Here is a 20314-nt window from a genome sequence, read left to right as displayed (position 1 = left end):
AAAGCTGAATGGAGAGCAGCTGCACGTGGCTGTTGTCCTGAAGGAAAGGAAGCGGAGGAGGCCTCAGCACCAATTTCTCCAGCCCAGCCGGGCAAAAGCCTAAAAATCCCCAGGGCACAAAGTTTCTGGGCAGCAGCTAATGCCCGTGGCACGCAGAGCCTTACGTTTCCAAAGAGCGACAGGAGGAGGTCGGCTAGCTTCAGGGCAGTGGTCCTGCCGATCACGGAGTCTTTCCGCTGGCACACATTGGTGAGCGCAGCGAGGGACATGGCGACCACCTCTCCGTCGGCATCCCCAAGCCGCTCCAGGAGGCTTGGAAGCAGGCTGCGTACACCTCCGGCCTGTATGGAACACAAGGCTGTGCTGGGAAGCCACCAAGAGCTGCAGCGCCAACACCGCCCTGGCTCTGCTAGCCCACCCTGCCGCTGCTGGGCCCAGAGGCCAAAGGCCTGTCCCGAAGCACTCGAGCAGCTGGAGCAGGAGGCAGGAGAGCTGGGAGCAGCTGCCTCAGCTCCTGAAGCCCAGCCAGCCCAAGGGGCTGCTTTCCCCAGCGCAGCTTCAGCCGCTGCCCCCTTCTCACCATCGAGGGCTCCTCGCTGAGCAGCACAAGGCCTTTGAGCGCCAGGTGACGTCTCTGCCTGCACGTGCCCCGCAGGTGCCTTGACATCTCCTCCAGGACACGGCCTGCGCATTCCCTCAGGTCCAGGAACTTGATGACCTGAAAGGCACAGGGCAGTGACAGGTGACCCGAACAGCAGGAGCCCAGAAGCGCACAGGGCCGGGCCCAGGCAGCAGCAGCAGCAGCAGCACAGGGCTCGGGCACCGGCCCAGGCAGCTGCAGCTACGAGAGGGCAGAGGGCTGAGAGGCAGCTGAGCGAGGCAGCGCTGGCTCACCTCCACCAGGAATGCCAGGGAGGGCAGATCCCAGCGTGGCTCCTCCCTGCTTAGTGGCTGGAGTAGGTAGAAGCCAATGCGGGAACAGGTGTGGCCCAAGTGACGGCGCATCTCCCTGTCAGGGGGAAAAAGGCAGCAAGAGCCTGAGGTGGGGGGGACAGTCTTCTCCCAGGAGGTCTAACTCACAGGTCCGGTCTTTCCCCAGTATCTCTGGAGGGGGATGTGGGCGCTTTGGGAGGCGGCCCCTTCTGGGCACCCTCCTCTGCCAGCCTTTTCCAGTCGGCTTGGCCGTCCCTCGGTGACGAGGCCCTCGAGGCCATGAGCACAGGGACTGTGTGGGGCACAGGGGACAAATGTGGGAGAGAAGGGGTTCTCACCTGGCCAGCAGACCCACGGCATAGTGCTGGGTGTCAGCACAGAGCAGCGTGTCCCAGCCACGCTTGCGCTCCATAGCCATCATCTCTGTGTTCCACCACATTTGGCTGAACAGAGCCTTCATGGCCTGCACTGCAAACCTGTGTGCAGAGCAAAACCCAGGTCACACGGCGAGCGCTGGCGCCGGCCACAAGGACATTGAAAAGACAGGAGGACTGGCACCTGTTGGGGTTGCTGGGAAGGCCGTGTTCCTCCTGGCACGCTCTCCAGAAGTTAGCAACTTCCACTGGCATCTCTTGTGTGGTGATGACAATGTGGAAGAGGAGAGCAACAAACAGACGGGCTGAATGAAGGAGCACTGCCCTGTGGCATTTGGGCACCTGGACAGTCAGCCACAGCCCCAGAGTTGCCTGCAAAAGAAGCAGCCCGAGACAGAGCTCAGTGCTAAGATGTCCGTGTGGCAGGGCCCGAGGGGAGACGCGGGGGGAGCGACGGGCCTGGAGCCCCCTGAGCCTGCCCTAAGCCAGTGCCTGAGGCAGGGAGAGGACGGAGAGCTGATGGAGAGGCGACCGGGGAGCGAGCAGAGGCCGATTCCAGAAGCTCACCGCCAGGGCAAAAACGTCCTCGTCGTCGCCATCGGAGGTGGTCGTTGTATGCAGAGGCCAATCCTCCATCACGCGGATGAGTGCTGGCAGCACCTTCTCCGCTGTCACAGCCGACGAGCCTATGGCTCTCCACATGCTTGCAGCAGCTCTGTGGGATTGGAGCTCTGTGTCAGGGCCGTCTCAGTCACAGTAGCATGCCCTGTGCAGCTGTGGAGGCCCAGGTGACAGAGCCCTGGTGCCCTGAGGGGCAGGGAGGGAGCATGGCAGCAGGCTGGTGGAACAGAGGGGCCCAAGGGTCCTGGACCGCTCCGCCTGTCTGGCAGAGCCCATTGGACAGGCTCTGCAGGGCAATGGGCCCTAAAGGCTGCTGAGCCCTGAGCTCTCAGGGCAGGTGGGCCCCATACCTGTCACACGTTGGGGCACAGCGCAGGAGGGTCAGCACAACGTCAGCAGGTTGCTCTTCGGCCAGCCTCAGAAAGTCCAAGCGCATCCTGGCATCCAAAGTGACACAGGCCGCCAGTCTCTGGTGAAGGTCCTTCACCATGGCTGGCACCTGGAGGAGACATGGGGAAGACCTGGAGCGCTGTCCAAGGGAGCAGCTTTCCCCAAGAAGTGCTTCCCCTCCCGCCACACTCTCCTGGCCTCCAAGACTCAGGGTCTCTTTTGTGTTGGTGTTTCTGAAGGCCACGGACTCAGTCACTGCCATGTCCATATTTGCTGCGTCATTGATTGCAGCATCCAAGCGCTGAGCCAAATCTGGGCTGACATTGGGCTCTGCCTGGAGCTCAGTCAGCCTGCGGTCAGGCTCAGCTGTTGCACGGCTTCTGGTCGTCCTATGGCGAATGGGCACGAGCCTCCGGAACATCTGCAGGAGAGCAAAGGACAGGGAAGAGAGACACGTTCCATGGAGTGCTCCAAGCGCGGAGCTCGGCCGAGCAGTGACAGCAGGCCCAGCCCAGGCGGGGATGGCTGCACGTACCTTCAGTGATCTGCGGAAGCGGCCACGGGTGGGCTTCTTCTCCTGTGTCTGCTCCATGGTTGCATCTGGCAAAGAGCGAGCGTAGCCAGAGCTTAGGGGTTGCAGGAGAGGCCAGAGAAGCCAGCCCTGCTCTCCCCAGGCAGGGACAGCCCCGGGATGCCCCAGGGGATGGAGCACAGCTGCTGCAGGGGCAGCCTCGGCCCCTCTTCCATCCTGTCAGTGGGCGGAATGGGAACGGGGATGGGATGGGATGGGGCCAAGCTGTCCGCAGCCATCGGCCTTGTGGCCCGGCTCTGCCACTCACCATCCTGCTGTGGCTGGAACTGCTCCAGCTCTTGAGGGGGTTGTGCTGGAGCATCTCCAGGGCTTGTATTTCTTCTCCTCCAGCAAACTGTGAGGAGGTCGCGAAATCTGCCCGCCATGTCAGCGTCTGGCCTCGAGGGCACCTTCAGACAGATGCCTCTGAGGAAACCAGGGAAAACCCTGAGGCAACAAGTCGTGCAGTTGTGCCTTGAAGGCACCTGCGGCAAAGAAGCCTCAGGAAGGCTGCAGGACAGCAAGTCCTGCACACTGGTCTTGAGGGCTCCTGCCACAACGACAGGAGACTCCTTGTGGTGCTTCAGGTCACCAGATCCTGTGGTCTGGCCGCGAGGGCACCGACCGCAGGGTTGGGAGATGCCTCGGGAAAGCTCCGAGTCACCAAGTCCCGCAGTCTGGCCGCGAGGTCAGCTGCAGGAGCAGCGCTTCGGAAAGGCTCCGGGTCGGGCACAAACGAGCGGGCTGTGTGGGAACTCCTCACAGCACCTCTCCGGTGCGTCCTGTCCCGTGGCGTGCTCCGAGCACTGTGGCATGGCTGCGTTGTTGCCAGCACCTATGTCACCGCGTGTCACAAAGGCTCCTCGGACACCCTGTGCCTTTCCCTGCCACGGTGACCACGCTGCTGCACCGTGTCACAAAGGGCCCATGCACACCCTGCCACCTGCCTCGGCCCTGCCCCCGCTCCACCCAAAGTGGCCAAGGTTGGAAGGAATCCCTCGGCCCAAGTGTCTAAGAGAGCCCAACAGGACCTTGAATGATTTGATGGCTCGAGCCATCGGCAACCGCTGCCCTGCTCTGCGGGCTCAGGGCGGCAGAAGGAGCCCCCAGGGCTGCCGACGCAGCCGCAGCGGGAAGGGCACGGGGCCTGCCGCAGAAGCTGGCACGGCCTCCCTTCTCTCAGCTGATAATTGTCTTCAACCAAAGTCAGGCTTTCACTTCAAACCCAGGTCAGTGCAGGCATCCATCTTTCCATTTGCTGTGTTTCCAAAGCAAGGAAGGGGCAGGAGTTTAGGAGGGGCTGGTTCAGCTCAGCCTTGCTGATAAAGCAATTTGGGTTTTCCCTCATCAATCTGTTTCATTACCTACAAATGCAGAATTGGAGAAGTTGTTGGATATTTTTGCGTTTTTCTGCAGCTGGCGGCAGGAGACTTTGCTCAGACTGGGGGTTGGGGCTGTCCAGCCTGGAGAAGAGAAAGACCTGGGGAGATTTCATTGGGGCCTCCCAAGACCACAAGGGAGCCTGAAAGAGCTGCAGAGGGACCTTGGACAAGGACCTGGAGTGCCAGGACAAGGAGGAATGGCTTTAAACTACAGGGGGAGAGATTTAGATGGGATCTTGGGAAGGAATTCCTCCCTGGGAGGGTGGGGAGGGCTGGGCTGGAATTCCCAGAGCAGCTGTGGCTGCCCCTGGATCCCTGGGAGTGTCCAAGGCCAGGTTGGAGCCCCTGGGAAAGTGGGAGGTGTCCCTGCCCGTGGCAGGGTGGGGCTTGAAGGTCCTTCCATCCCAAATTCCATGATTCCAACCCAAAGATAACCTGGATTGGAGGCAGCAGTGCCTGGGGGCTAAAGCACCTTCCCAGCTGTTATCAGAACAGGAGTTGCAGACATTTTATCCCTGGGTTTTCTTCCTTGTTCCTCAGCTGGGAGGTGATGGGAACGACCAGCAGGAGCTTCCCCAGGCCCTGGGAGTGGGACACTGGGAAGGGGACACTGGGAATGGGACACATTGGGACATTTTGGGAGTGAGACACTTTGGGAATTGGACACTGTGGGAATGGGACTCTTTGGGAATGGGAAACTTTGGGAATGGGACACTGGGAATGGGACAGTTTGGGACAGTTTGGGAACGGGACTCTTTGGGAGTGGGACGCTTTGGGAGTGGCACTTTTACAACCACTATTGGCTTTGTGGTTTATCCTGAGACAACAGACCCAACCATAAATTGTCACTTCAGGGCCAGCATTTAGTGCCAGCTCAGGGAAATGCAGGGTGGTTGTGGCAGGTATTAAACACCCCCAATAAATCCTGGAGGAGGATCTCAGGGTAACAATGCCTGCTTGCCAAATCTGTTTGCAGAGCGCACAAAAGCAACGAGGAAAACATTGCAACAGCACAAAGGTTTTCTCACAGCTCCACCACAGGCTTCTGCCTCAGCAAAGCTGATTGTTGGTGCTTTTCTTCCAGCCCCAAACTGGGATTGAGCCAGGCCCTGCATCCATTGGGACTGGGATGCTGTGGCTGTAGGATGAACCCCCAGCCAAGCCCCGCAGGGAGCCATTTATCCTGTTTGGAGCCCGTTTATTTTTCCTCCTTCCCCTGAAGATGTGTGTGAGGAGCAGAGATTCAGCCAGGCCCTCTTCCCAGGCCCATGGGATGTGTGTTTCTTTCCCGTTTCCTGGAAGCGCTTGGTGTTTGGGGAAGGTTGCTGGGCCACGAGGAGCTGCTGGACACCATCCACAGCCCCTCTCAGGCATTTTCTGCTGGGTGGGACTCCCTGAAAATCCCTTCAGCTTTGTAGGGAAAGCACTTTTCCTACGGGGCACACAGGGTGTGAGGCTGGCTCTGGGAAAGAAATATTCCCAGGGAAGAAAGGCTGGGAACGTGCTGACGGCAGCACTGCTCTTTCAGGTGTCACTGTAAGAAGCTTCTAAAAAGCTCCATTTCTGCTTGGTGGGCAGAAAGTGCAGGAAAAAGTGCTGGGAATGTCCACGTGGACTTCAATTAGCATCAAGCAGCATCACAAGTGGTTTCGTCCAGGCAGGAGTCACAGTCACTGTGAGGTGATGAAAACGGAGATGGGATCTGCTTGAGGCGGATGGTGCAGCGGCTGCGCACCTGCGACGTGTATCCCTCAGGGTACCTATTTCTTTAGAACACTATGAAGACTAGAGGGAATTGAAAGTCCACTGCAGTTTAGGTTGTTCTTCACGAGATTGTTCAAGTCGAGCACAGCCATTCTGTTCAGCAGACACACGGGCAGGGGCTTCTTGGAGCGCAGCTCTGGCACCCATTCTTTGGAGGAGGGGATTGCAGGAAAGAAGAAAAGAAGCTCATCAACTACTGAAGAGGAAGAGTCACTGACAGGAAGCAGTGGGTTAAGAAATGTGAGGGGGAAAAAGGCAGAAAACATGAGGTGACAAGTGTGAGAAATGGGAGAGGAAAAAGGAGGGAAGTGTGAGGGAAGAAAAGGGTAGGAAACCTGTGTGGGAAAGGGTGAGAAAACGGAGGGGAAAATGGTGAAGATGTGAGTGAAAGTAGGAGAGGAAGGTGAGAGGAGGAAAAGGCAGGACATATGATGGGAAAATTCTAAGAAACATGATCAGGGAAGGCTGAAAAACGTAGAGGAAAAAATGGAGGGAAATGTGAGGGGAAGAGAGTGAGAAAATTACTGGCAGAGAGAGAGAAACAGGCAGCAAATGTGAGGGGAACATTGTGAGAATCCTGAGGGGAAAAGAGGGAGAAACCAGAGGGCAGAAAAAGGCAGAAAACATTAGGGGGGAAAAAAAGGGTGGGAAGTTGGATGGGAAAAGTGGCAGAAAACAGGAGTGAAAAAAGGGCAGAAAATGCTAGAGGAAAAGTAGAAGCAACATGAGGGGGAAAGAATGATAAACGTGAGGGGGAAAGTGGGAGAAATGTAAGAGGGAAAGCCTGGGAAACATGAGGGCAAAAGTGAGAAACATGAGGAGACAACTTGGAGAAAAATGACTGAGGAAAGGAGAAAAGCATGAGGGGAGAAAAGGGCAGGATAAGTGAGGGGAAAATTGTGAGAATCGTGGGAGAACAAAAAAGCAGGAAAAAGCGGGAAGTTGGGGAAATGTGAGAGGCAAAGCGTGAGGAAAGGGAGCTGAAAAGGGTGGGGAAAATGAGTAAAACTTGGGAGGCAAACATGAGAGGAAAACTGTGAGACTCGAGAGGGGGAAGGGGTGGAAATGTGAGAGGGAAAAGAACAGGAAATGTGAAGGGAGAAAAGGAGAGAAGGCAGGATTGGCATGACAGCTGAAATGATTCCTAACACATTCCCCCATGCATTTGCCCATTTATTGCACTAGCCCAGGGCTTCTCTGTATGTCCGTCTCCCCCTGTGCCTTGATTCCTGTTTGGAAGCAGTAGAAGTGCAGGATGTGCCCACCAGCAGGAGCTGCTCCAAGCTGGGAAGGGGCCAGGTGGTGCTGATTTCCAGAGGCTTCTGTGTCCCAGGTGAGGCCAGGGCAGGAGTGGGTTGAAAGGTGCTGCTGCTGCTCCTCTGTGCCAGAGAGCCCTGGCCGGGCAGGGCACGGCGCCCACTGCACTGCGGGCTCTTTCTCCTGCCACAGCTGGGCACACCTGGCAACAAATCATGACGACTTGTGGGGAAACCAAGGGCTTTGTGGAGGCTGCCTTGCTCTGCACACACCCGGGCCACCTGCAGCACAGAGCTTTGGCCCCCAGAAAGGTAAACCCGAGGGGAACAGCTGGAAAAGGTTTCATTTTCACCTGTCAATAGATGACTTTATTTCAGTGCTGGGTGCGTGGGGAATCACTTTCCTAACACGTGCTCAGCCAGAAATCCCACCTACTCATTTGTAACCATGGAAACAAGACCTACTCATTACTTTGCTGAAACTCACAGGCTAAACATTCCCTCAAATTAGTTGACATATTTAAATCACTTCTCAGAAGTTACTGACAGGAGAGTAGGGCTCTCTTGAGAGTCTCAGATGGTCATTTGGGGAACATCCCATTGCTGCAATTCTCCTCTGATGCTCAAGAGCCTCCTACAACCACTCTTTTCCCCTTGAATGCATTCCAGCTACATTCTTGGGAAGACTATTCTCAAGGCTAAGGTAGTCACTTGCACACATCAATCACTGCTCTGGAGGAATAGAGGGCTCAACAGTCTGTTAATGCAAAGGGAATTCACAATTTGTTACAGTTCAATATTTTCTCAAAACCTGCCTTCTCTGGGCATTGCTCACAAGCATTTCTTTAATTCACCTTGAAAATGTTTTTGCTGACTGAAGCCACATTGTGTCTTTCCTTCAGCAATTCAGAAGAAAAACACAAACTGCCTGCTGAAACCTTTCTGCTCCCTTCCAAATCAGTTCACTGCTCAAGCACGAGCCACAGGCTCCTGCCCGATTCCCTCTGTGAGATAGGAGGTAATATTTTGCTGCAGCTGCAGGGTTATGAGAAGAAAGAACGAAAGCTGTTGGTTCTTGGGGTTGTTATTTAGGGTTTGGGTTTGTTCTAGTTGATTTGTTGGGTGTTGCTGGGAGCTGGGAGAGGGGCCAGCGTGAAGACCAAACCAAAAGGGAAGTAGGAGAAGAGGGGAGGGGACAGAAAAGGAGGCGGTGGGGACAGAATACAAGTTTCCTATTTCCCGGCCAAAGGGAAAGGGGACACGGTTCGCCCTGGGCTGGGAAAGGCAATAAAAAGCAGCATTTTCTGTGTGTGTGTTGTGTGTGTGTTTGGCTCTTGGGAGAGGGAGATACACACCCAGCTCAGGTGAATCCATCCTAAAAAACAGTTCTCTTTGGCTTTGATGACGTTGTCACCCCATTAAATTTCATCTGACAGTTGGCTCCTCTCTAACACCTCTCAATCTCCCAGCAGCTCAGGGCTGCATTGCACAGTGCTTGCTGTGTGCCAGAGAGCTCAAAGCAGGCTGGCCTGGCGCCCCGGAATATTTCTGCAGAACACTCTGCATTTCACTCTTTTGCTCTGGCTCAGTGCACAACTCCAGCACTGCAGGCGCTTCCTCCCAGAGCCGTGTGAGGCCCCGGCTCCTGCAGATGTGAGCTGACAAGCTGTCCCTGCCTGCCGCTGGCCTCGCTTCCCCCGGCAGAAGCGCCGTGCCTGAAGGAGGCTGCCCTGTGCCGGAGCCTGCGGAGCAGCCCGGCTCCCTCCCCTGTGCCCAGAGCGCTGCACACACTGCTCACCTTGGCCAGGAGTTAGAGGGCAGCCGGCACAAGGGTGGCAATCCTCAGCCAGGCCTGCAGCCCTCGCCTGTGGTTTGCCTTTCTCTGCTCCTGTGCACGCTCCGGACGGCCGATGCCACCGGTCTGTGCTGTGCCCAGCACGGCCACGCTTCCCCTCGGGAGAGCCTTCCCCACTTTCCAACTGTACCAAAGAAGCCATCAATGTCACTCTCCACCTCTAAGAAAAAACTGACACTTCAGAAGAAAATGTTGAGCTTTGTCAGAGGCTCAGAAGGAGGGGAATCTTTGAAAGGAGTTGAGGTTACACAAACTTTATTTCCAATCCTATGCTACTATCCTACTCCACTGTCCTAGCTGCAATCCTACTCTGCAGTCCTATTCTACAATCCTTCTCTATACTGGTGTTGGAGAAAACAGTTGTCTGATTCCTGTCTCCTCCTTCCACTCTTTCACTGAAGTGATCAGTGGCACCAGGCTGGACACAGGCTTGGCTGATGTTACAAATGGATGCTGCAGAAAGAAAAAAAAAAAAAAAACAAGAATGAACCATTACTTTGCAAGCTAAGAGCCTCAAAGGCAGGGCAATATTTTTCAAAGGAAAAGGAGATTGAATCAGAGTACGTCTAAGGAGCAACAGTGGGGCCACATTGGCACAGCTTGCTGCAAGAGCTGCTATGTGCCCCAGGCCTGGAAATATCTCCGGTCTGAGCATCCTGATCTCTTGAAAGAGGTCCCTGGTCATATTGCAGGGCACTTGGAGCAGATGACCCTTACAGGCCCTTGCCAGCCCAGCCCAGTCTAGGATTCCTGACTGTTCTCATTTGAACAGCACCAAGAGTGGAGGTGAGGAGGAGGAGGCTCCCCTGATGCCTTGCACTTCAGTGCAGGAGGAGCCCGTCCCTGGGACACTGTTTCCCCTGCAGCCCCTTGGCATTTTACCTGCAGCAGCTCCTTGGCAGACCAGCGCCGCGCCTCGTCTCTCTGCAGGCAGCAGCTCAGGAAGTCACACAGCAAAGGGGAGCGGAGCTTGGGCTGCTGCAGCTTTGGGATCCCTTTGGTGGCTTTCAGGAGTTGAGCCTGAAGAGAAAGGAAACACGAGTTTCTCACCCGCTTCTTTCACGTCTGGAACTGCTCTCCCAGATCCCATTGTTTCAGGTGCACTCTGCAGTGGCACTTTCTGCCGTGGCACAGAGGCAGAGATGACTTTCCTGACCAACAAAACACCCAAAGCCCGATGCAGCCACAGCTTTCCCAGCATCCAGCAGCTCTTGCCTTGGCAGTTGATTTCATTGACTGGCCTTGTTAGTGGAAACAATAGCAGCAAAAGCAGGTTTCCTTCTCTGAGGGTTCACCTGAGCAGCTTGACAGGCTATTTGGAAGAGGGACTTTGCTCTACTAACTCACTCTACTATTTCCAAAGATAATTACATGAAAAGCATCTCTGCAGCTCTTGTTGGTCCCTTAAGCACAGCTGCCATCAAACCAAAGTCATCAAGCTTTTTCCTTGGTTCTTGAAAACAATGGGAATTGCAAGCAAAGAAAGGAAATCCCTCAGTTATTCCTCAGGTAAGGAAACAAACATTTGGAATCTCATCTTCCACACAGACACATGAAGATGCATGCACAAATGTCTTGGGACGAAAATGCCTCTTTGGGCACACAGGAAACACCTGCAGCTCCGTCTCTCATCAGACTGCAAATTTCAGCTTCCCTTAGGCAGCAAAAGGAAAATTTTGGTGGTCAAAGCAGAAGAGGGAGAAACGCCATCCATGTGGTAGCCCTCTGCTCATTTGGACACTCAAGTCAATGCATTAATGGCATGGCCATCCTAGAAAGTGCCTGGAAACAAAGGGGTGGGTTTGGCCGGCTCTCCACATGACCAGGCTTCATCTTAGTGACATGGAGGTGACGGCTTGGGTTAGGAAAGAAAGACGGTCACTGAGTGTTTCAGCAGCACCGCACAAGAAGCACAAGAGACTCTGTGGCCTTCACACCCTCTTGTTAAGGTTTCAGGCAAATTTCCTTGTGAGAAGAATGGGGGTGCACTTCTTCTCTCCAAACCACTGTTTTATAAACATCCTCGGGTTTGGGTTACTTTCCTTCATTTCAGGAAAGATAACACCACTTCTAAGATGCTTGTTTGCTGCTATTAGGGCTGTCTACAAAGCCAAAAGAGCTGGAACGACTTCTAAGCCAAAGCCCAGTGTTGCCTGAGAAGGGAGATTGTTTGCCTGGGCTAAGGCTTGAGTTCCCCCACGGATGCAACCAAAACCCCAGCAGATGCTGATGTGCTGCCGGGACATTTTCAGAAAGGGACTGTGGTGGAAGTAGTTCCAGCGGATGGCAATGGCATTTTGTCCAGTGGCACACACAAAGTGGGATGGGGGAGAAAGACAGCGGGATCAGAGAGTATTTACACCTTACCATGGCAGAATTTTCCTCCCAGTCAGGAGCTTCTCCTTCCACCATTTCAATGACCACGATTCCCAAAGACCATATGTCCACTTTGGGGCCATAGGGTTCACCGTTCACTTCAGGTGCCATCCACTGAAGAGTCCCGACCACCGATCTCCGTCTACTCTGCTCAGGGGTGAGTTGAGCAGAGAGGCCAAAATCAGCTGGGGAGAGAGCAAAAGACCGTTTTTATTTGAATCCTGTGCAATTAGGAAAGCACGCAAAAGAATTTCCCGGTAGAAGTTTGAGAATGTGCTCTTGAATCTCCTGGACAACTGTCCCTGCTCTGTTTCCTCAGGACTTTAGCCAAGGAAATATGGTGCTGGCTGCTTCAGAAATCCCCACATTTTTTACACTGCCTCCAGCAGGGGCTTTTCAAACTTTAGACATGTAGCTCCCTCCCTCTGGAAGGGACACGCACAGAGCAATGCCACTGTGGACTGCTCGAGCCTTGCCATAGGTCTGTGCACGTTGCCACCGCGTGGTCAGCTCACAACAGGCTCCCTGCACTGCCACCAGCGCCATTTTGGGGGGGCTGGCACTCACTCAAAAGCAGCCCCACAGCCCACATATCCCTGGAACGCTGCACCTGCCCAAGAATATACTGACCCAGCTTGACAGAGCCATCCGTTTTGAGAAGGATGTTGAGGCTTTTCAAATCTCTGTGCATCACGTGGTTGGCGTGGAGAAAATGCAGTCCTTGCAGGCACTGAGAGAGAAACCAGAAACAGGAGGGCAAATATCAGTGATGTGATTTCATCACACAAGAAAGGAAAGAGCTCTCCAAGATTCCCTCTCCAGGGGAATGAGGAGTAATGGCAGAACACAGTGCCACTGAGGGGAAGAGCTCGCTGCTCCAACACAGGCAGAGCAGCACCTTTCTAAAGAAAGGCATGTCAGCTTGCCAAAGAGCAACAGCAACTGCTGGTGTAGACTCTGCCCTGCAAACCAGCCAGGATGACTGCTGCTGCAGTGGATGTGCTCAGAAGCACACAGCACTCTGGCTGCACTGCTAACCTTTCCAGCTGAGGACTCAGAGAAATGAGTCTCTCTTTCTTCTTTGCTGTTCCTTTCAAATGCTCCCACCATCACCACCTTTGCTTTTACAGGCAAGGAATGCAGTGCCAACAGGCCAAAGTTTAGAGAGGAAAGATGGAGAAGAGCAAATACAAGAGCCAGAGTGAAAATGCAACAGCAGGAGACAAGAGGACAAGAACAGAGTCCAGTGAGTGCAGGGGCACTGGCAGGCAGTTCATTTGAGAGGCTCTTGCTTGCCCAGAGCATATCAGCCACACAGAAACAAAGCCTGGCTCATGGAATCGCTCCTGCTCTGAGCCCCTTTCCCAGACAATCCTGCCCAAGCTCTGGGAAGCACAGCTGGGATCCCCGACTGACCTCCCGACTGATGATGGCAATCTCGTCTTCTGTCAGGCGAGTCTTTTGGATTGTGTCGTAAAGACTGCCTCCATCCATGTACTCCATCACCAGCCACAGTTCTTCATGCACAAGGTAGCTGAAAGAAGGGAACAAGGCCATGCAGATGAACATGCATTCGTTGGCTCCTTTGCTTGATTCTTGTTTCTGGGTTGCTTTGTGACAAGGACAGAATTAAAAGAATTAAAGACATTCCCTCCGGGCTGTGGGTTGTTTGCAGTCTGTGCAGTCTCAAGGAGAACAGCACATCTGTCAAAAGGAGATGTCTCTGATGGCCAGCAATCAAAAAGTGCAGTTTAGTATACGCCAAGATGAAAAACCTGTCCCGCGTGGTATTTCTGGAAAGAAGCACCTAGTGTTCCTGGCATGGCCAGCCCTGGAAAAGAGGGGCAACAATCCAAGGGAAATCCTCCCTAGCATGCTTCATCAGCATTGAAGAAACCTTAAAAAATCCATCCTGAGACAACATGGAGGCAGCCAACTTACAGGGTACTGACTTCTTATGGTAGAGTTGATGCAGGTTTTTGAACAATTTTTCAACTATGTGTTGGAAAGCCAGGGATGACTCACGGAGATAAACTGCACTCTCTTCCCATCCATTGGAGATGAGTAGAGAAATAATAATGAAGCAATAATTAACAGCTTTCTTTTCTGCTAGTGTCCAAAGTGGGGTTTTAACCTTGCATACTTTTACTATGTAAACAAACCTTCATGGGATGAGACCATGACCACTCACCCGTCTAAATAATGGACAAGATGGGGACTCATATTCCTCTTCATGACCGTGATTTCAGTAACAATATCCTCCATCTCGCTGGGTCCCCGAAGATAGATTTTCTTGATAGCCACCTAGAATGACATTGAAAATCAGTAACTTTAGAAGTTGGAGGAATGAGACCAAAACACACATGGGGAGAGAGATTTTGCAATGACACCGCCAAGCCGTGCCAAAGTGCCTTGTAATTAGACAAAGGAGTAATTAGGAAGTGACATTCCTACAGCCCATTTCTCTGCTCCTTTGGGGGCCAGATCCAGGACACGTGGCCACTGACCACATTTTGCCTTGTCCACTTGTTAGCAATGGTGTGTCAACTCTCACCCCCCCAAAGCTCTGAGCACACTCTCTGTCTGTCTGTACTTGAGAAGAAGTAATGCGTGACTTGGTACTCTGTGGATACATCTCGGGCTATAGGCAGGGCTTGGGGCTTTTAGGGACACCTTGCAGATCTCTCCCTACGTGCAGTTCCCAAGTGCAGCACTGCAGGTGGCTAAGGAACTGCCAGGAACATTCAGATGTATTTGCTGGCAGCCAGAAATGAGAATTCAGGACTCTGAAGCCGTAGCCCCAGAGAGCAGTGAGATGCTCCTTTGTTGGAGCATCTGAGAGCCAGGGAGAGCATCCTTCTCTGAAAGGAACCGCTGTCCTCCTTGCCTTCTTTCTGGCAGCTGAGCAGGACAAAGGCTGCCCCAAATGCAGTTGGCAGGCTGGCACCAGTCTGTGCTTCTTGTGCCTTTGCAGCACAGCTCTAGCCACAGCTGCAGCCGCAGCTGACACGAGACAGGAAAGCCCTGGAGAGCAGCAGAATCTGCAGGGGCTCTTGACATTTACCTCTCCGCCCGTGGCAGTGTCGATGGCTCTGCAAACCTCTCCAAAAGCCCTAGAAACAAAACAGCAGCAAAGAAAGGAGAAGCCATTTAGACCTTGGAGTGAAAGCCAGCCCAGACAGGAGATGTCTGCTGGAAATGCCTCCAACCTGCAGCATGCAGGAGGGCACTGCCAGAAGGCAGATGATGCATGTTCCTCTCCAGTGCATGGGCACTGGGCCTGTTTCTGAAGCATTGGGGTTTAGTGCCTCAGCTCCAAAGGCCAGGTGATTCTTTCATCGTGGATTTCAGTTTCTAAACTGGGCGGTTTTTATCCTCACCACAGACTATTTCCTTCAGCAAACTCTTGGGAAGAAATGCTCCTGAGAAGTGTTATCTGACTGCTATGATAGGGGGTAGGTTGCTGTTTCTGGCAATGAAATAGAAGTGTCTTTGATAATGCCTTCTGACCACACTTCCAAATTCTGGCCGCTACTGAGAGATGGGGCAGACTAACCCGCGTGTCTGAATATGTTTGCAGCTTGCCTGACTTCACACTTGACAGATATTCCAGCAGCAAATCAGCTGCCCCATGACTGTGTAGAAGCAACTGTGGTTGGACTCACCCTCTGCCAACAATTTCCTTTTCGGTGTATTTCCTCCGGGGATTTTCTGTGCTCACCATTTGCCCTGAGGGAAACAAAATGCAAAATGCTCACTTGAAAGCAGACATCCCACTATCCAAGAGATACAAAAGGCAGCCCTGCTGGGGCTCTACAGTCTGGCCTTCTGAGTCCTTTGTGGCCAGCTGGGTAACAACAACAACAACAACAACAACAATTGCAACAAGACAGGCAGCTCTGCAGTACAAGCAGGTCAGCACAGAGAATGATTTTCTACAGTCCTTTGAAGAGATGCCTTGGCAGAAAACAAAGCACAGGGAGATGCATTCGCAGGAGAGGAGGGCATCTTCCCCACCTTGCAGCAGTTTCCCAAAGGAATGCCTTTCCCTTTGTAAACCCAAGCAGCTCATGCTCTAACCAACCCCAAGGGGCCTTCAGCAGCAGGACCCTCACCCTTGATGAGCAGGCTGAGCTGGAAGACGCCCTTGCCCGTGGCCCACGTGAAGAACCACACTGCTTCTCCTGCCCCTGACAGCAGGGATCAGTCCCTGCCATTGCACTCGCCCTCTCAGCCCCGCACACGTGCCCACCTTCCCGCAGCGGGCAAGGGCAGCAAGGACAGCAGTGCTCCTCAGGTGCCGGCGGGACACGGACAGCTGCCCAGAGGAGATGCTGACCCTCTGTGAGCCCAGCCCAGGCCGTGCAGGAGCCGGCCCAGAGCAGGGGCTGCTGCCTCGGGGCAGCTCCGCGCTGCAGCGGCCGGCCGGCAGCGGCACTCTCCCAGCTAAGGAAGGCTCCAGCCTCGGCGCTCACACCAGCCCTCAGGGCCAGGGCAGCCACCGCCACAAAGCTGCCAAAGCCCAGGCACCAGCACTGACAAGCAATGGCAAGAAGGCACGGCCACACCCAGCCCCTTCCAAGCTGCTGCCCCCACTGAGGACACAGCAGGATTGGCTTGGAGAGCAGACACACCCAGGTGCACGTCAGTGCCCTTTTGTGCCAACAGGTGATGGGAGGCAGAGAGTCAGCTGGGCTCTCTTCTCAGCCCCACCAGGTCTTATCTGAGGGCACAGGACGGGCAGCTGCTCTGGGCAAGAAGCAGCTTCAGTGACTTGTGCTGTACAATCACAAAGGGCACTGAGATGAGGAGGATCAATGGGTCCAGCTATGCTGACACATGCTCACAATACACTGTCCCTCAGAGAAGAAAGACACAAGACGTACTCATGAACCCCAGGAAGTCATCCTCCTCATACTCCATCTCCTGTTGCTGAGCAGCAGCTTTGTCAGTGCTGGAGATGAAGGAACTGCCCAGGCTCCACTGCTCAGCTGGGGCAGGCCAGGCCCCTTCAGGTGACACTGCTGCTCCTGCTGCTGCAGCTTCAATAGAAGAGCCTGTGGAGATCTGAGACAACAAAAGAGTTTGTGTCAGAAAAGTGGCTGGCAGAGATTAGCCCCAGATCCCATTTTAAATGCAAGCCCTTAGGAAGGTGCTGTCAGCCAGTGACTGGGAGCTGCTGTCAAGCTCAGCTTTTTCACCTTTCTGCCCACAATTCACATTAATTCAGCCACTTCTTTCTGCTTCCCTGCCCACCTCTGCTTCCATTTTACCAAAAGAACAACCTGGCAACCAAGGCACCAAAATCCCTGACTTGAAGCAGAAACTCCACGTCCCCAGTGTGTCTCTGAAATGCTCCCAGGTAAGCACAGCCAAGAAGCTCGTGGGGACAAACCGCCCCAAAAAGCTTGTGTTGTCACATCAATACTTTTTGTGCCTGTGGGTACTTGGCGAGTCTGTGGAGGGGGACAGGTGTCCCCAGACCACAGCGTCCCCTACGTATCCACCAAGGCTGAGCACAGTGCCTTTGACATGCTCCCTCCTCTGCAGACAGGGAACCTTCCTGCTCCAGGCTGGCCTCTATCAGAATCCCAGCAAGCTGGGGCCTAAACATGGCAGCTCAAAGCCCATTTTCCAGCTGTCACTGGCTGAGGGGAATGGCTAGGTCTGGCAGGACTGCAGCACTCGGCATCCTCAGCCACCAACAGCAAGAGCTGGCTGCTCAGAAACTTGCAGCTCTGCCTCGCACTAAAGACAGCGCCCTCCAGAAGTGGCACTTACCGTCTTGGAAAGTTGCGGCTGTGGTGTGACCACAGCTGGAGCCTTGTGGTCATTTGGCTCCTCTTTGCCTTCTCGTCCAGGAGCAGAGGAAGCCAGAGGAGAGTCTGCTCTTGGTTCTGGGATCTGTGGACAGACAGGAGCGTTAGACACAGGCCATGACCTATCATTTAGAACCTTCTTTCTCTTCAGCTCTAGAACCAGCTCTACTAAGCACAAATCATCAACTTGCAGAGCAAGGGGATTCTAAGTCCCTCAGACTAAATTCTAATGGGCTGATTCAACTGGACACTGCAAATTGCTCCAAATTACATATTCCCCCCTGACTACTATCAGGAAGCACATTCTCTCTGCAAAACTTATCTTTTAGTTCTTTTAAAGCTCTGAAATGGAAAATTAGGAAATAGGCAGTGATGCCTTTGCTCTTGCTGCTGTAGACATGGAAATGGATTTTCTTGCAGCCTACTCAGCTGGCCCTCTACACTCTACTGCCACAGGCCAAGCTCACAGCTTGCTGCACAATTCTTAAACGCCAAGAACATCAAATGTTCTTTCCTTACTCACCTTGGGATCAGCACCTCTGAATACCCGGCTCAGGTGACCTGCAGTGGGCAAGGGAAAATGAAGCAGATGCTTTGAGAAAACTGGAGACAACCAGAGCATTTTTAGAAGACCTTCCAAGGCCTCCCAGTCTACATTTTCAAAGTTGTCCTGCTTGACCCAGCAAGGGAGGAATTGGCAAACTCTGCTGCCACAGACTCTCCAACAGAGGGAACGCAACCCCTGCAGGCTCCCTTGCAAATGCTGCCCGCACGGCCGTGGCTACACACACCCCCTTTGGAGCTGAACATGTTGACAGGAGCTTTACCCAAGCGGCATCTGGATGGCCTTTCTGTTTCCAAATGAACTCAGTCACTAAGAAAGAGCAGGAAGACACAAAAACCAGGTTAGGTGACACTCAGGGAAAACCTCTACTTACCTGCCAGGTTAGTTAGGAAATAGCAGGAATAGGCAACTCCATAAACAGTGAAAACTGCAGCGGCGAGTTGCCCAATCATTGTGGCAACTGCTGTGCAAGTTTGCAGACTGCGCTCTAACGCTAGCTAAAAGAAGTCTCCTGTCAGTCAGCAGCTGCCCCCTGACAAAAGCCTCAAGCACAGGACCAAGTTCCTGCACTGAGCAAGGCCAAGAGCTGCTCTGACACCCCTGAGGCCTTCCGTGCACCAAGGCAACCTTGCGATGTCACCACGACCACGTGACAACCGTGCCCTGACATCACAAAGCAAACGCTCTGCCTTGATCTGGATGGATGGAGGAGGGCACGTGGACTCGACTACTGAGGACTCATTGCAGATGCTAGAATTAAGGGCTGTCCTTTGGATCATTATGAATTGGCCTGATCAGGGTGTAAATATTGTCACAGACTCATGATACGTAGTAGGGGTGGTGCTGCGGATTGAGGATGCATTGATAAAGGATATAAAGAATGACAGGTTATGGGAACTTTTGAGGCAGCTGAGGCAAGCTGTTCGGCTGCGCTCAGCTCCTTTTGCGATTTTGCATATTCGAAGCCACAAATGGTCAGAAGGTTTGGGTCAGGGTAATGCCATAGCTGATCAGTTGGTTTCTGTTGCAGTACCACAAGACGGATTTCAGCAGGCACGTATTGCTCATGAGACTTTTCACCAGAATGCGCGAGGCCTAAAGAAACAGTTTCGCATATCTCTGAATGATGCCCGTGGTATTGTCAGATCCTGTCCTCTCTGTAGTCAGCATGGGCCTGGACTAGGGATGGGAGTAAACCCACGGGGCCTTGGACCCAATCACATCTGGCAAATGGATGTAACTCACGTATCCTCCTTTGGTAGATTGAAATATGTGCATGTTACAATTGATACTTTCAGTAAATTTATTTGGGCTTCAGCGCAGCCGGGAGAGAAAGCTCTCCACGTGGTACGACACCTAACTACTTGCTTTGCGGTGATGGGGGTGCCAGAACAGATTAAGACAGATAATGGCCCTGCATATGTGAGCAGCAGGATCCAAAGGTTCTTACAGAAGTGGGGTGTGACACACATCACAGGTATCCCACATTCACCAACAGGTCAGGCGATTGTGGAGCGAGCCCACCAAACACTCAAGGATTATCTGTTAAAATATAAGGAGGAGGTGGATGTGCAGACCATGCTATCAAAAACACTATTTGTATTAAACTATCTGTGTGTAATGGGGGACCACTCGGAGCCCCCTGCGGTCATCCACTCAGGCGGAGTAAAGGAGGAAGCAACTAAGCCATTGTTTAAAGTCATGTACCGAGATCCCAAAACTGGAGTATGGGAAGGTCCCGCAGAGGTTCAGTACATGGGTAGAGGTTATGTTTGTGTTCTTACCCCCACAGGGCCCCAATGGATACCTAGTAAATGGATCCGTCCTGCTAATGACCCTGCAAGAGCGATATCGATACTGGACAGCCAGGGTTAGAGGGGGTACACTTAATTGAAGACTTAAGGGCAAGAGAAAACCTACAACTGCTCTGGCAGTTTGACAAGGTAGTACAGAGAGATCACTCCATGTCAATTCATACCCAAATAGCTAAGTTGTAAGAACTCACTAGTCATTTGCAGCAAGACACAGGCTTGGGTTTAACAGATTGGCTATGATCTTTCGGGCTAGGGCCTTGGATAACCTCCCTACTGCAACATGTAATCAATATTGTGATTGTTATTATACTGCTTGTACTTTTTGTATCTTGCTTTTTTTGCTGCTTGCAACAGATGATGTATCGCATAGCAGAAACAGTAACTACTCGGCACGCTGCGTTTGCTGCACAAAATAAAAAAGAGGGAATTGTTGAAGAATGGTTAGCAGAGCAAGGCCACGGATCATTAGAGGCCTCATGGCCCGATACCAAGTGCTAGCAGCCTACGCGCTGCTAAGATAAACTGTCCTTGGGACAGCAGTAAGCACGGACACAGGCCAAAGATAAAAGAACTTGTGGTTAATAGAGCGTAGCA

The sequence above is a fragment of the Chamaea fasciata genome, unplaced genomic scaffold (assembly GCF_029207755.1).
Source record: "Chamaea fasciata isolate MVZ Bird 193981 ecotype frontalis unplaced genomic scaffold, bChaFas1.0.hap1 SCAF_36, whole genome shotgun sequence".
NCBI lineage: Eukaryota > Metazoa > Chordata > Aves > Passeriformes > Sylviidae > Chamaea > Chamaea fasciata.
Note: the sequence above shows the minus strand (reverse complement) of the source record.